The 15,936-nt window shown below is 42.1% G+C and overlaps 1 protein-coding gene across 1 annotated transcript in view; it reads left to right on the plus strand.

Moving 5' to 3' along the window:
- The first annotated feature begins 1,015 nt into the window (after positions 1 to 1,015).
- The window catches only part of AKNAD1 (AKNA domain containing 1), a 175,947-nt gene continuing 161,026 nt past the window's right edge, over positions 1,016 to 15,936 (plus strand). Inside the window, exon 1 of the mRNA XM_069232398.1 lies at positions 1,016 to 1,095. The gene's annotated coding sequence lies outside the window, so the exon portion shown is untranslated. The remainder of the gene's footprint in view (positions 1,096 to 15,936) is intronic.

A 15,936-nucleotide genomic window follows, 5' to 3' on the forward strand; every position in this document is an offset into this window, starting at 1 on the left:
TTAAAACCCCGTGGACATGACTCCTGTCTCAGTTAAGACTGGAGTCATGCCCCCCAGCCCAATGCCCATGCCCAAGGGACTTATGTCTGCTGGGCATGGCCATTGGGCCCAGTGCCATGTAGGGGGACCCAAGTTAGGCCCCCCATGGCACTTCGTAAAATAAAAATTAATACTCCCCCATACTTACCTCTACTTACCTGGGATGGGGTCTTCCTGGTGTGGGTGGGGGTGGGTGAGGGTGTCCCTGGGGCCAGGAAAGGGCGCCTGTGGGCTCTGACCATAGAAAAAGGCCCACAGGTCCCCTAACGCCTGCCCTGACTCAGGCATTAAATAATGGCGTTAAGCAAGCTAAAATGTACAGTATTTCAAATCTAGCACGAGGGGATAAATATGGCGTTAAGGGAATATAGTCGTTTTCTGCATGGGAACACTACCTTGCATCTCATTGACGCAAGGTAGGTTTCCACGTCCAGAAAATGACGTAAACTCCATAACTTTGGCGATAGATGTATCTAGCGTCAAAGTATAAATATGGAGTTAGGTTTGCGCTGAATTAGTGTAAAAAAAATGATGCTAATTCAGCGCAAACTGAGTATAAATATGGGCCATGGTTTTAAAACACGTGACAGGCATATTAAGTCACTCACAATCTCATAGTCATCCTAAAATGTTATTATTAGGAGCTAGGCCAAATAGGGTTAAAAACTATTTTTGTGGGAGATGAAATAAAAATATTACAAAAGCCTTAACAAAATGTCCAGTTGAATGCCACAGATGAGAACATTTGTTTTGTTGCTGTTTTTTGGTGCCTTGGCAATGACGTGTACGATAACATGCTGCAAACAAATGCCAAATAGCAGGGTGTATTGTTACTGGCAGCAGGACGTCTCATTGGAGCACAGGAACGAGCACCAGGGCCATTGACAGGTATAGCATCGTGGCTGTAATCGGATGCTTCCATTGTGAGAGGGTGGGTGGGAATTGTGTTACAGGCCGCTGAAGTATTAATGAGCACGACCTGCAGCTCCCAAGAATGCAACCTCTTCCCCAGCGCGACAAGTGACTAGAACCAGCGAGGAAAGATAGACTGCTGAAGTAAGTCCGCTATGGGTTTTTAAGTTTATTTCATAGGGAAACATTTTTGCATTTTGAGCACACGTGTTGCATGCCGGCCCCAAGAATGCTGGCAAGCAGGCAGGTGAGGAAATGCCGAGGTCCAGTCCTATTTACGATGTTTTACGTCCTTCAAATTTGTAATAACTTGTACCTGCTGGTGCTCGCGTCTGTTTGTAGATGCGACTGTGCCGCCCGCAACTTGATTCATGCCGTAGATCATTAAATTCAGTGCTGGAAAAGCAATAGAAATATCCTGGGAATCCATAAACTGGGGGCCCAAGTTGTGGCAGCGGAAATATTGTGGGGCTGAATCATGAAAAGCAAATTCTGACAGTCAACTTACACATGTTGTATGCCTAAATTAGCAACAAGGACACACATGACAGTATATGTATTTTGGCTTAGTTTTTCACAACGAGGCTGCATTTTAAAATATCTTACAGGGTTGAGGCACCTGCGGCATAGTAATATTCTAGGGGTAATAATAGCGATAAGATAACTGTGGTGATTAATGCACTTGCTAGAGATATCTGTGTTTTGTCTAGTAAATGTTTTTACTCAGAAAGTAGCACCAAGGGCTAATATGCCTGCTGAAAAGCATTTTGTGCAACACAGTAATTCTTAACTTTTGACTTCTGTGGACGCCCACTTTATCATTACTGGGACTGTGGGACCCCCCACTTAATCATTAATAGAACTCAGGGACCCCAATGAATCATTATCGGAAACCGGGGACTCCTATTGAGTAAATACTGGAAGTTCGGGACCCCGGCCTAAGCATTTTCGATAATTTCAACAGCAAAACAATACTTAAAAAATACAGAAACAAACATTCATAAAATACATATACAAGTGATCTAAATCTAAATTCGAATAGGAATGTTGGAAGTTTTTCAAATTCAATTGATGTCACTCATCATACTATATTCTGTTTGAGATGCTTGCACTGGTCCCCTGAATCAATCTGATTATAGTACCTTCATTTTAGCTTCCAATAATCAAATGCCTGAACATTTACAGAATGTTTTAAAAGTTATTAAAAAGTTTTAAAAATTTAATTTTCTGGGCAATCGCGGACTCTTATGTAAGCCTCATGGCCTCCAGGGTTAAGAACCACTGGTGTAACATGTAGATCATCGATTTATATTTTATGTAGATAGCTCAATGGGATACTGCTTTTGTAACAGAGAGCCTTCTGTTACTCACAGTTCATTAGATGCAATTCTTCTAATATAGCACAGCGAGCTGTGAACTGGCATCAAGGAGCTGCATGCAAACTGCAGAGCATGCGTGTAGAAACGTATTTTTTATCAATCTTCCATTATTCTAAAGTTGCTAAATTTGTATGAAAAAATATTGTTTACAAGCAAAAAGTGATACAAGAATATCGTGCCAAATGTATTGTCAATCAAAGTATTGAGTTTACATATTTTGTATGTACGTAAACTCCCAAAATATTGTGTCAAAAATACCTTGGAAAAGAAAATTGAAATAGTAATATACATCATTATACATCATTTATTTAAAATTTTAAACTACAAAATAACAGTATAATTACAAATATATGTGTATTAAAAACAGATTAAATTTAATTAAAACAATATAATAATATAAACAATTAAATTTAAATAACATATTACAATTATTTAATACATATTTTTAACATTATTAAAAATTAGAAAAATAATTACAATTTAAAATAAACAACACTAGTGAAAATGTTGGGCTTTGTGCTGTCAGATTTACTATTCTAACTCCAAAATAGGCAAAAGTAGGCAGAGTGTGCACTCTGGAGGGGACAGATTTACAATACCTAGTCCAGCATTAAGCAAAAACAGGGAACGTGTTAGACTTTGAAGGGTTAGATTTACTATTCTCAATCCATCCTGAGCTACAGTAGGGAAAGTGTTGGACTTTGAAGAGGTTTTGCTGCTGTCTCTGTATTCCATTGCATTGGCCCTAGCTTCAATCTGTGCTTTTCTCTTCATGCAACTATATGTATTTGTACTTTTTGCATTCTACATGTTCCTCCTCCCCAGTGCTTAATTTGTTAATAAAAAGGTGCCGGTGCCCAAAGCCCTCCTTAAACACGCGGCTGCAGCAATTAAATGTTTGAACACGGAATACTGAGGCAGTGTAATCCTGAAGCCATCTCCAGCCTCTTCAATCCATATAAAGCCACTCCCTGCCCCTTCAGCTCACTCTTGCAGCTTTCTACTTTCTCCCTTTCTGACGCTTTTTCGTTTTTGTCTTCCTCCGTCTTTCCCATATGTATCTTTTGCTCTCAGCAAATGCACCAGAAACATCAAGCACAAATTATTAAGCACTGCTCCTCCTGCTTGTACCTCTCTCTGAAGGCTGTTCTGTTTGCAGTTACTTGTGCCTGCTCCTGCAAGCACCTCTTCACATTTTGTAGCTGGCTCTGTCTGCTGTTATATTTATTTCTACTTGTGCTTCTACATGTTCATCCGTCTGCCTGTACTCACCCCTGTACAAGAGAGTCTTTCTTCTGTGTATGCATGATTCTGTCCACAATTTTCATTTTGTACTTACATTTACCTGCTTGTTCCCTTATGTATATGGCGCTGAACAGGACTTCATTTTTAATTGGTGTTAAAGACTGTCACAAGGGCAGGCAGGATGCTGTGGATGCACGTTGTCTACATGCTGTGATGAACCATGAAGTGATTCTTTTTTTATTGTGGAGGGAGAAGCAAGAGGCTACAGTTAAAACCGGTGAGGCCGCCTACAAGAGGCAATTGTGAAGACTGTGCATATGTGATATCCATATATATATATATATATATATATATATATATATATATATATATATATATATATATATATATAAATATGCACGCATATGTATATATATATAATATATATATTTACGACAAGCATGAGTATATATACATATGTATATTACACACATGAGTATGTATACATATATATTTCATACAATGCCATTTTAAAAACATTTTAAACCAAGACACTGTGAATAAGATAAATAAATCTGCACCGATTTATAATTTACATGTCTTAATTATTAACAGTATGGATGTATTCCTTTTTAAGTTTAGGAAATACGAATTGTTGGTCATGACAATTGCCTTGTTTTGCCCTGAACCGTTTGCTGTCTAGGGATTTAAAGGAGTTTCAAGCAAGGAAAATAATTCAGATGTTTCAGGGAAAGCTAGTGATATCAGTAGGAAAATAGAGTGGTTACCTTTCTCTTAAGTTTTTACTTTATTTTAAGAAAAACTTTGTTGTCAGCTTGATTTAATACGTGGCATTGCATATATTAATAACTTATCTTCTCAAAGACTTAAACACAAAGCACTGACCCTCGTTGTTAAATGGGGGGAAAATGATCCCCACCAAGAAAATTAATTTAATAATTTATAACTTCTAAACCAGGGTTCAATCACAGCTTCCACTCTTGATCAAACTGTGAGATCCTAGCCAATGTCTTGACTTCTCTGCACCTCTTTTACCCTGATCATTACATCTGGGAGCACCTTGAGATAATTCAGTTCACGATGTAACTGCAGATTGTTTTTCTTGCAAATGGTTTAATAGACTGTAATGTTGCTTTATCTATAATAATAATAATATAGGCATTATGTAGAGGGCACATAATAATTGACTTGCCTTTTAAGCCACTAATAGATCATCATCAGGGCAGAAGGAGGGTGGTCCAGATCATGAATGTTGCCAAGTTCATATTTAGAAACTATCCCATACAATAAATGTCACTCACACAGTGATATAATCTAATGTACTAAAGTGAAAGGTTTCTAGATGTAGTAGGAATATACAATTTTTAAAATTTGAAGAGTCTTATTTTCATCTGAGATTTGCTTTACATTGTATATATGTCAAATATTTGGAAGCTCAGATGTGTTTTGCATTATATATGTCAAATATTTGGATGGCTCAGCTCATGCTCTGGTACTTAGGGCCAAGCGAGAGCATTAGCTCAGCTATGTTACTTTAGTCCACCTCTAGAGTAGCAGCCAAGATTCAAAGCAAACATGATGAAAAGGCCAGGGCATTTCACTAGAAAAGGTAGCACGCTCATCATATGATTATTTATTAAGTTAATTCCTTGAGAATGGGGCAATCCTGATCACAGCATCAGCCACATTCTCTTTGCTGACACTTGTGGCAGCTCAGAGTTCCTGGTGGCTGAATGTGTACATGGATGGCTCAATGGGTGAGTGAATGGAGGACTGAATGGAACAATCGTGAGTGACTGCATGAATGGCAACACTCATGATGGTGGCGGGAGGCTATTCCCACTTCTGCCTCTGCACTCACTTGCTCATCGAGGCTCATTCAATGCTCATTCACACACCCTGTCACTCCTGCAGTCATCCAGCCATATTCACCCACATTCAAAGGCCTACATTCATTTACTCCTCAATCCATAAAACCTTTTAAATTCATATTTAGGGAAACTCGCTCATCAGTTACCAAACACTTTCACAAATTAAAAGCCACATCTATTGGCTGCACCAATGCTTGTTACCTTTAAATATTTTTAAACGTTTAATTTATTTTGCATATGTTTTTTAAAAATGCCGACTTTCCAAAACCAGACCTATTGTTGCCAATGCTTGTTTAAATTCCGCTTGGTAATGTAGTTTTTTCATGGGGTACCGCTGTAACTAAGAGATTTTACTGTTGCTTATTTAAAATGAAAAGCTGAACCAGCAGCAACGGGGTGTAGAACTCCTGACGAGAGGGTCACATACTAATCTCAGCAAGGAGCTTCTTTTTTTTAGCAGCAAGGCCATAGACCAATTTTTTTTAAAAATCCTGCCTGCTGTTAAGGAAGCTGTTACTACACTATTATGGTGATGCAAAGTGGATCAAGACAGACCTAACTTGAAAAAGATAAAATTACATATTATTTTTTAACATTTTTATTATTTTCTGAGTGCTCAATTAGAAAGCTTTTTGTGCGCTCCTCCAGTCATAAGTATTATATCTCAATACTCTTTTGTATGCATGTCACTGATTTGTACCTCTTAAAATTGCAAGCTTGCATGCATGCATTAAGAAATGTCAGTAGATTTAAGGCTCACCTCTGACACCTTTTGTGACCGTGCAAGTCGAAGATTTAAATCCTGACATGTGCAGCCAGCCTTCAACTGCAACAGAGTGAATAACTCACACATACGTAAACACTAATGTTCTTTCGTTAGCACTGCTCATATAAGCGATACAAAAAGAGTATATTTTTATTATCCACTCTGTTGTTCAGTATGATATTTTCTGCAGTTTTTTACACACAACAAAGGTTCCTCCTGAAACATGTAATATTGGTTCACAAATGTGTGAAACTCTCGAGGGTCTCAGAACAACAATTAAAAGCAGAGATGACAGAAAAGACCAATGAAAGCCGAGCAGCAGGGTAAAACAGCACATTTTGAGGAATACCAGATATGTTCACCAGCGGCAGCTGGCTCCTATTTACCATGGGGGCAGAAGGGTGGTACAATAATGATAAAAGAAAAAAGCATTTGCAATGCAACGGGTCTCGCGTTTGCTCGTGTTAGAGCTGATAGCGTTGTAAACTCCTAACCCGACTTTTCACTGGTAATGAAACCTATCGGCAAAAGTGCATTTATGTACTAACCGGAAAAAGTGCAATTAACTGTGTAACAGGGTCGATATTATGTAAAGCGCTCGACTTCTGCCAAGCGAGATCGCGCTGGGAAAATAGAGAAAAAGTAGTCCACGAGCCCGACGGAAAACAGCGAGCCTCGCATGTTTTCTGTACTTGGTCGATGCGCTCGAGGAGGGCTATCCACCGGAAAAGGCATGACGTATGCATGCCTTCCACTAACGAAATCAAGCAGCTTCTAACAGGCAAGCCCACGAACCAATGACAGACCCTGACGTGACGTGGACGGGGCTCCGAGCCCTTTTTAATAACTAAAGCGTCTCGCTTAGCGAAACGCATGCGCAAGCGCATGCGACGCAGACTCGACCCTAAAAAGCAAAAAAACTGCACTTACCTTTAGACAGATGTCCTCCTCTCAACGTCTCTCCTTCTCTACTGGGTCCAACGCACGACGGGACCAAGAAACAGCACTAGCCAATCCTGGTGCTGCTTTCGTGCTGGTAACCAGCATGAAATCCGCATCAGGATTGGTGGAAGCAGGCTCTCTCAGCACTCACCAGAGCGCTGGAGGCCTGTGCCTTCTCTAACCCAGATGTCATAAGAGAGCAGAGTTAGAGATGTTTAAAGTGCACATGTCAGGCTGGCCATCGCAAGACGGCCGGCCAAAGGGACATGCGCGCTTTAAAGATGTGAACAGCTCCCCGCCCCATCCTGACACTCGGTTCAGGATGGGGTGCTGAAAAATAACATGGTAATAAACAAAGTTTATTACCTTTTTATGTTTCTGTCCCCGGGCATTTTTCTTAGTGGGGTGACGCTCCTCCACTCTCGTGGAGGGGCTGCCCCTGATGTTCACAGCCCAATCCATCCAGCAACTGGGGGGGGGCAATTCACCTTGATCAGCATACCTAGGAGCAATAACAAGAGGGTACCTTTTTCAACTAGACTGTCGCACTTATGCATACTTTATGTTTTTATTCAACAAAACATCTTTTTGTGGCAAACAGGAAGCTATGTAGACATTAGGGAATGGAAAAAAGTGCCATTATTACTAAGTATTTCCCCTAAGAAGCTGCAAGGACTTCTGGGAGTCAAGGGATGTTGAACATGTAATGTAACTAAAGGAGGTTGATTATTAAGAGTATTCTACCAGAATATAGCGATTTTATTCTCGACCTGACAAAATCTTGTGGCCAAAATTTTGAGGATTACCACAATATTTTGAAGGTTAGTATACATCATGGATACTCAGTAACATTTTCCCAGGTGCTAAAAAGTTTGGCCCATGATGGGATCGGGAGCTGCATTGATACCAGCACAGTGGCTACCAGGAGGTGTGGGGAGGCAAAGGTGGGTGTATGGCAAGCGAAGCATGAACATCTAGTGGTTGAATTGCACCACGTGAAACCAGAAAACCTTGGCTCAGTCCTGTCTTCCCCGCTTTATCAAATTGTCGATCCTCGGCAGTTGTTTTATTGGACTTTCCCTCCATTGCCTTCATTGGTTGACACAGATAAGAGGACCTCGAAATACATGTTTTCAGGATGTGCACTAGAGAAAACCTCCTGTGTTTGATTTAATACGCTATAATGTTCATCTATAATAGCAACTGAGGCTACCCAAAGGATGCACATTAACAACTGACATGTTTGTTAGTTCACTAATGGCTTTGTTGTGAGGTTGGGGAGAAGCATTGCAAGGTGGTGGAGCATTGTCAGGCTGGGGGGAAGCATGAATGTTTCTAAATTAATGTTTGGAAATTACCATTTAAAAAAAATATATCTCAATGCACTGATATAATCTGATGTATTAAGGTGAAACTGTTCTCCGTGTTAATGAAATACATTTCTTGAATTGTGAAGAGACTTTATCACATTTCTTCATGTTTGCTGCAAGATTTCTTTAGAAATTAAGGTGTTCCTAAAGTTAAGCAGTGCAGGACAGCCTAGTTACTTCCCTTCTTTAACTTCATTTAACCTTTACCCATTATTTAACATCTTCTTAATATTGGTGCTGAGTCGAGTAAACAGCAGCCTAGAGCTGCTGTTTACCAGGAAGCTGCATGAAAAGGTCAGGAGGGCCGCATGCGGTCCCTTGGGCTGTACTTATGAGTATCACTGGTATACACAGATAAGCATATATTTACTGCTCTTAACTCCACATATATGTACCTTGATAATATGTATATCTTGCAGTACCTAGAGGTGGAGTATGAAGAGTATAATAGTAAATCCATACTTTCCTGTGTATACCTGTATGAAATAGTGGTAATTGATATTTTGGCCTAGATATTTTGAAATGGAGATACTATTGCCCTTAATATTCTGATAAAAAAATTATGAAGAGGCATGTCTGATTACACTTTTCCCCTCAGCTTATAGGTAATGCAATTTGCCCCAATTCTACCTTTTTTCGGTGGGCATTTCCACAACTGAAGAAACAACCATATGTCTATCTAGTGGTCAAGCTAGACTTGAGGGCTACCTTCACACCACAAAAGAAAGTTAGAGGAAGAGCATTGGCTGTAAATGTTGCTTTTTCAACCTTAGCAAATTCTTTCTGGGGGTCACAGTCTCAAACCCTTAATTACAGTAATTAAGTCAAAATTGATGCCAACCCTCACGTACGTAGGCAAAATAATGTTAGGTTCAGACGCCAGCCTAGTGGACAAGCTCACAATGCAGACATTTAAGCAAATTTTCCAACTGCTGAGGCCTGCATCGCCTGCGCAAGACTGACTCGAGTTCTCGCTAGTAAGACAAACCCTCAACAAGCTAGGGGCTTTGGTAAAATGTTGTCACTAACTGAGGAGTGCTGCCAAGGAGTCATTAGCTTGAGGCAGCTTACTCTATAAAAGTGAAAAAGAAGCTTACGTCAATGAAACTAGGTGTGCTTCCCACTTTAGAATTTATGCCCAAATGGCAGTAGGAAGGGCAGTGGGAGGACGTAACGTGTCGTTTATGTCATCAGTCAAAGCAAACGCTACTGCCTGTTCTTTGCCTTTGCCCTACCTGCCCTCGCAGCGAAGGGCCCTGCTACAGAGTAAATGTAAGGCCCTAGGAATTAGGACCTGCAGATCAGTAGAAATGGAGTCCTTAAACCCACGGAACATTAAGCTCAACACCGGGCTGGTGAAGTTTATCGAACTTGTGAAGGCCAAGGACTGTATATAGGGACTTAGGCCTCTGACTGAGGCAAGAACAGTTGATGGGTGCTGCCACTAATGACATCTTCAAGGAACTTGTGAAGTTGTGAAGGCCAAGGACTGTATATAGGGCCTTGGGCCTCTGACTGAGGCAAGAGCAGTTGATGGGTGATGGGGGTGTATGGATGGTATTCCACAGGAGGGCTGCTAGGGGTGAAGTAAGAATAACAATGCTCCATTCCCCTATCCTGCCTGTTTTAGGACCTGGCTACATGCGGGCTAGCACTATGTACCCCAGGACTTCATGTGTAGCAGCCTCCATTGATGTCAAGCAGGCTGGTCTCTTTTATTAGCAATACTTTAATCTAGGTTGCAAAGGGATGCAAAAGTGTCTGGCTCTTTAGGTAGCCCAGCTATCCCCATCCCTCCACGATTAGACCATGGACACATGGGGGCTATGCACTGTGCACTTTTTTACCTAATGTACCTTGGCCTCCAGCTGACCCCAATGAGGCTTGTCCTTTTTAGCAATACTTAAGTCTAGGTGGGGAAATGCAGCAGCAGCATCTCGCTCTCTAGGCACCCCAGCTCCCCCCTTCCCTTACAATTAGGCCCTGGGTATGACATGCAAACTTCTGAGCACTTAGGCAGACCCTCAGCTTTTCTGCAGGCTGCAGTTTTCAGGTGATGGGAGATTGACAATCTCACCTCTGAGAGATTGACTGTCATGTAGACACCAGCCCAGGTCACAAAGTGGTCATCCAAGTACTCTGGAGGGTACTCTCTCCATTGGTCATGTAGGACATGGAAGTACTTGAATACATAGACCCTGATTTAAGAAAAGTGGCACTTCATCACATGTAGCGCCACTTTTCTTGCACCCTATTGTGCTCCCCTAATGCCACCATGTGTGTGCCATATTAATGATATGGCACGCCATAGTGCACTTTAGGATGAATAACGTCATTATTTCTGATGCTATTGTGGTACTTTGCTGGATTAGCGCCACAAATTTTTTAGCTAATAATGCTAAGTACATAGAGGCCCATTATAAACAATGTTGTGCCTCAATTTAACGTCTGCACTGAGCAGGCTTAAAAATGACGAGAAAATGGCGCAGTGGAATCGCATAGATTCCACTACGCCATTTTTCTAGTCCTCCTAACGGAGGAACACCTCCCTTTCATACATTATGCCTGGTGCAGGCATAATGTGGCGCAAGGGTTTACAAAGTGGCGCAATGCATGCATTACACCACTTTGTAAATTTGGCCCATCGTTTTTGCCAACCTAACGCCACATTAGCATAAAAAAAATTGCACTAATGTGGCGCTAGGTGGGACTAGGCCCTTCTTAAATTTGGGCCATAGAGTGGTTTGGATCCCACTTTTATAACATTTTCCAGAGAGTGGAGGGTGATCCACTGTCTCAAGCTTCAAAACAGATTTGGTTATCTTTCAAATGTCATTTTCTCAAGGTCTTAGAAAGCAAGTCCTCCCCTTTTTCTTAGGCCATAATTATAACACAAATCCCAGAAGATATCTAGGAATGTTAGTTTTAGAAAACTATGAAGAGCTCTTCCACCTGAATTATGCCCCACTATTAAAAAATTATCTTAGATTATTCTTTTTTTCAGATGCTAGAGGCCTTCGATAGTGTTTTTATGGAGTAAATGGCAACCACGAATATGTATAAGAAAGCTGTGCCTTCCCCTTTGAAGAATGAAATCAAACTGTCCCTGACCTCCACAGTTACAGTGTGGCAGTACATGCACATTAGAGCGTAAAAAAAGTAGTGCTCACAAAAACATTATGATATTTTTTCCCCCAATTTCATGATAGGGGAAAAATATATCTTAATCCTAAAAAATCGTTATTTACCAAACTTTCGAAACCCTTTGCCCTTCATCATCACCAATTTTTAGGATAGCTGCAGATTCCCTGTGTCTACACTGAGATTCTTCTAAGGGCAGTATGCACAAACCTGATCCCCAGTGAGACAAGTAGATGGGAGAAGCGTGGTCTGAGGAAAATTTGGGATTGAGTAATCGACGGGAAACGAATTACATAGCAATATGTTAGCTCAAAAATATACAAACATGTGGGGTGATTCCAATTTTCATATCGCCAGATTATCAGAGTTATTCAAAACGTTGTCGTTTACTAAACTGAAAGCTCCAGGCCCGCAGTTGAAATTTTATTTTCGGATAATTTTCAGTACAAAAGGATTAGCCAATGGGCCAAATATCTCCAAAAGATCAAAAATACTGGAGATCCGTGTAAAACACAAATGCAATGTAAAAAGGACACTGGCCTGGAAATTGAATCCATGACCTGGGAAGAAGCCTGTGTTCACAATTCTTAAGAGGGGCACATCTTAGAAAAAACAGATAAATGGGCAATGGCTGTTTCTTACGCTTCAGCATTTCTCTACAAATGCAAGCAAAAAATGTCATATTGTTGTCCTAGATGTCAGCGCTATGGAGATTGGGTCCCAAAGATATACCTGTTTGTTACTTTAATTATATCAGTCTATCTTTATGCATGCAACGAATTGTCTATGCTTTTCTCCTGCACTAGGCTCATTGATTATTAATAGGCAGCCCGAGCCACCTGGAAATGTCACCCAGGTAGCTAGATTCATAATCACTGGCTTATGCAAAGTTGAAGAACACCCTAAAACTTCACTTTACTTAAAAAAGATGAAAAAGGTCTATACTTTGGAAAAAATATTTTAAATTAATTAATGCTGAATATGGTGGTGGTCTGAGAAGTATACGTAGATTTAGTTATTTTGTAATGGAGTTCTTTAACTTGTTTAGGTAAATGAACTGATGAAATATTGCTTAATAACTGTTTGATATAGATAACATTGTATTTGTAAATATATATTCCTCCCCGTATTTATATTGATATACGTTTCATATAATTTGTATATTACTACATTATATATTAATAATAAATGTTTGTATTTGTCAAGAAACATAGTAAATAGAAATTTAAACATTTAATTTTCTCACTGTTTGTCAGACACAACATTTGTGCAAGGTAGTGGCACTCACAGCAAGTATCAATGATACTGGCTCTTAGCAGGAGTATTCAAATGAAGGGCACAGTGAGGCATGAGATCTAGGTATCTAGTTGTCATCATTCTTCCTGAAGCAGTAATGAGGGACAGTCCAAAGAACAATCTGTACCTAGAAACTTCCTTGATCCTGAAGAGATGAAACAGCACCCTCACCTCTGTCATCTGCCAAAAGCTAACAAGGTTCTCATTGAATTTCAAAGGGAAATGCTATGGCGCAATGGCGGAGGAGCATCGCCCCGCTGCTGAAAGGCAGCAGAAAAATAAAATGATAATACAATGATATTATCATTTTATTTTTTGCTTTCTCCTCGTAGGGCAGGGCGGGGCGATCGTGATCAGCAGGGGGAGTAGAAGTAGTGTGCACTCTAAGTGCGCATGATGTTGTGGTCGGCCGGCCAAGGCTGGCCAAACCAACATGCGCACTTAGAACTCTCCCCCACGGCTGTGTATCACAGCGTGGGTGAAGATCCAGTGCAGGCTCCCAGTCCCCAGCTGAGCGGCATTTCAGGCCGCTCAGATCAATCTAGGTGCTTCTCTCATGCTGGGCAACAGCATGAGAGAAGCATCTGGGTTGGGTGGGGAGAGAAGACACAGAGAAGCACCGAGGCAGCAAGGAACAGCAATGCAACATGCAGCCGGTAAGTTTTTTAATTTTTTTTTCATGATTTCCACCCCCATGTGAACACCCCCCACATGACCCCTAACCGCCCCACCGAGCATTATTAAAAGTAGCTGCCCCTGATTCCAACAGTATTCGTTGCCATGAAACATCGGTGGTAAACAACAGTATCGCTCACGGATACTGTCCAGAAACCAATGATGACCCTTTCACCCCAAGTAAAGGCCTTACAGTAAGTGAATTTTGATAAGGAGAATCATGGCAGAAGGGGAGGATTAGTGAACAGTGATAGAGAGTGGGCGGAAATATGTGGGTCATAGGGGCCTCTGTAACACAAAGGTGGATATGCATTGGTATAGTGTGGTGGCCAGAAAATGAAGAACCAGCTGCATGTAAACAGAAGTTCAATGCCCCTTGGTAAGGTGACCTAAACTCATGAGGATACATGACCTTTGGTCAAAAGAAAGGAGGCAGCTTCACGTACATATATGGAGCGTTATGCAGTTGCGTTGATCCTACATATCTTTCTGTTTTCTCAAGGACAACTTTATTCTTATGCTCACTAACACACCACTGCATTATTCTTCATGCAAAAGAAAGGGCTGACATTTTATTCACCTTTGCTACCTGATTGGGCAATAGTGATGTATCAGAACATCTCCCTTGCTACTGTACATTTGCTAGGTGTCAAGAGTATGAAGTGAGGTTTGTGTTCCACATATTTCAGTTATGTCTTATATAAGGGGTTACTAAACATCAGGGTGTCAAACTGAATCACTGGATCTTTGGGACTCCAACAGTAATATCAGCTTTTGTTCATGCAACATAAATCTAAATGCCTGCAGTGACCTTTGTTCATTGGACAGAGTATGAGACTCCTTTCTCCCTCTGCTGTGCACGGCGGGGGATAGGCTGCACCGCCTGGCCTGTTACCAAGCCCTGTCATCATCCCTAAACAAGCTGGCACTCTAGTGCCTATCCTCATGGTAAATGTGGAGGGGTCACGCAGCCCCCCTGCAGGGCCGATTTGGGCCCTGGGACCCCATCCCTAGGAGTCCATCCATATTGTAAATGGGAGGGGTGCAATGAGCCCCATAGGGTCAACTTCGGCCCCAGGAAACTCAAATTCCAGGGTCCAGCTGTCAAAAATGAGGGGGTGGCATATGCCCCCCCTCTTCATGCCAATTTGGCCCTGGGAACTCCAACCCTGGGATCCTGTACTCCACCCAGTGTGCCCATTGTCTGGTTGTTGGGGGCCATGTGGGGAGCCCCAATGCCCCTGAGGTCGCAGACAGCTCCCTGCCTCCTGCAGGAGCCGACATTGCTCCCACATGCACTGACCAGCAAAAAATGCTGCTCCCTGCATGCAGGAGTACGTTTTTCATCTGTTTCCATAACCACTTCTGTGTGGGCAGGGAAACAGATGAAAAGTCCGCTCCTACCGGACGGGAGGATTTTTAATCCGTTACAACATGACAGATATCCCGTCCGCTGTATTACGATCTCGTTATAGCCTATGGAGATAGTAATACGGTGGACGGGAATATCCATTATGGAGTAACCTATCCGCCAAACTCTTCATCTGGCCCTTAGTGTTTGCTCTCGCATGGCAGGAGCTTTAAAATTGCTCTCGCCATGCAAGAGCAAGCACAACTTTCCCAGCCCGCACCAAAGCGGGCAGGGAAACCGTTAGGTCCTTGGGGTAGGCACGCTGGGATATAGCAGGAGCCTGGCCCTGGGGGATGGTGTCCCAGGGCCATTAACCATTAATTTAGATTGCATGGCCTGGCACCAGGGCATTGAAGTCCGTGGGGCTGAACACGGCCCCCATTTTTTTAATGGCCAGGCCCCAGGGGATGGGGTCCGCAGGGGCATTTATGGCTCTGGGTGTGGCTGGGCAGCCCCCAACCTTTGGATTGCTCGGCCGGGCCCTGAAGAATGGGATCCCTGGGGCTGAACATGACCTGGGGAGGGAGACCGCGCAGCCCCCCTTTTCCCATTTCTTTTAATGGCCGGGCTGCAACAGATGTGGTCCGCAGGGCCGAAATTGGCCCGAGGGGACCAAATGGCCCCCTCCCCCTTTTGCTTATCAGCTGAGCCCTGGGGGCTGTGCAGCCCCCCTCTGTATTCTATTTTAGCAGGGCCCTCGGGATGGTGTCCCCGTGGCTGACCACTCGGGGAGGGCTTAGAAAATAAATGCGGCAGCCCACATTTTTTAAATTTTTTTTATGTTACTGTTGATTGGTGGATCCTCTGCAAATTTGCGGTAACATTTAAAGAGAAAAAAGTTGTTTGCCCCAGGTCAATGCCAAAAGGATCAAGGTATTTCTACCCAGCC

This window comes from Pleurodeles waltl, chromosome 4_2 (assembly GCF_031143425.1).
Source record: "Pleurodeles waltl isolate 20211129_DDA chromosome 4_2, aPleWal1.hap1.20221129, whole genome shotgun sequence".
Lineage (NCBI taxonomy): Eukaryota > Metazoa > Chordata > Amphibia > Caudata > Salamandridae > Pleurodeles > Pleurodeles waltl.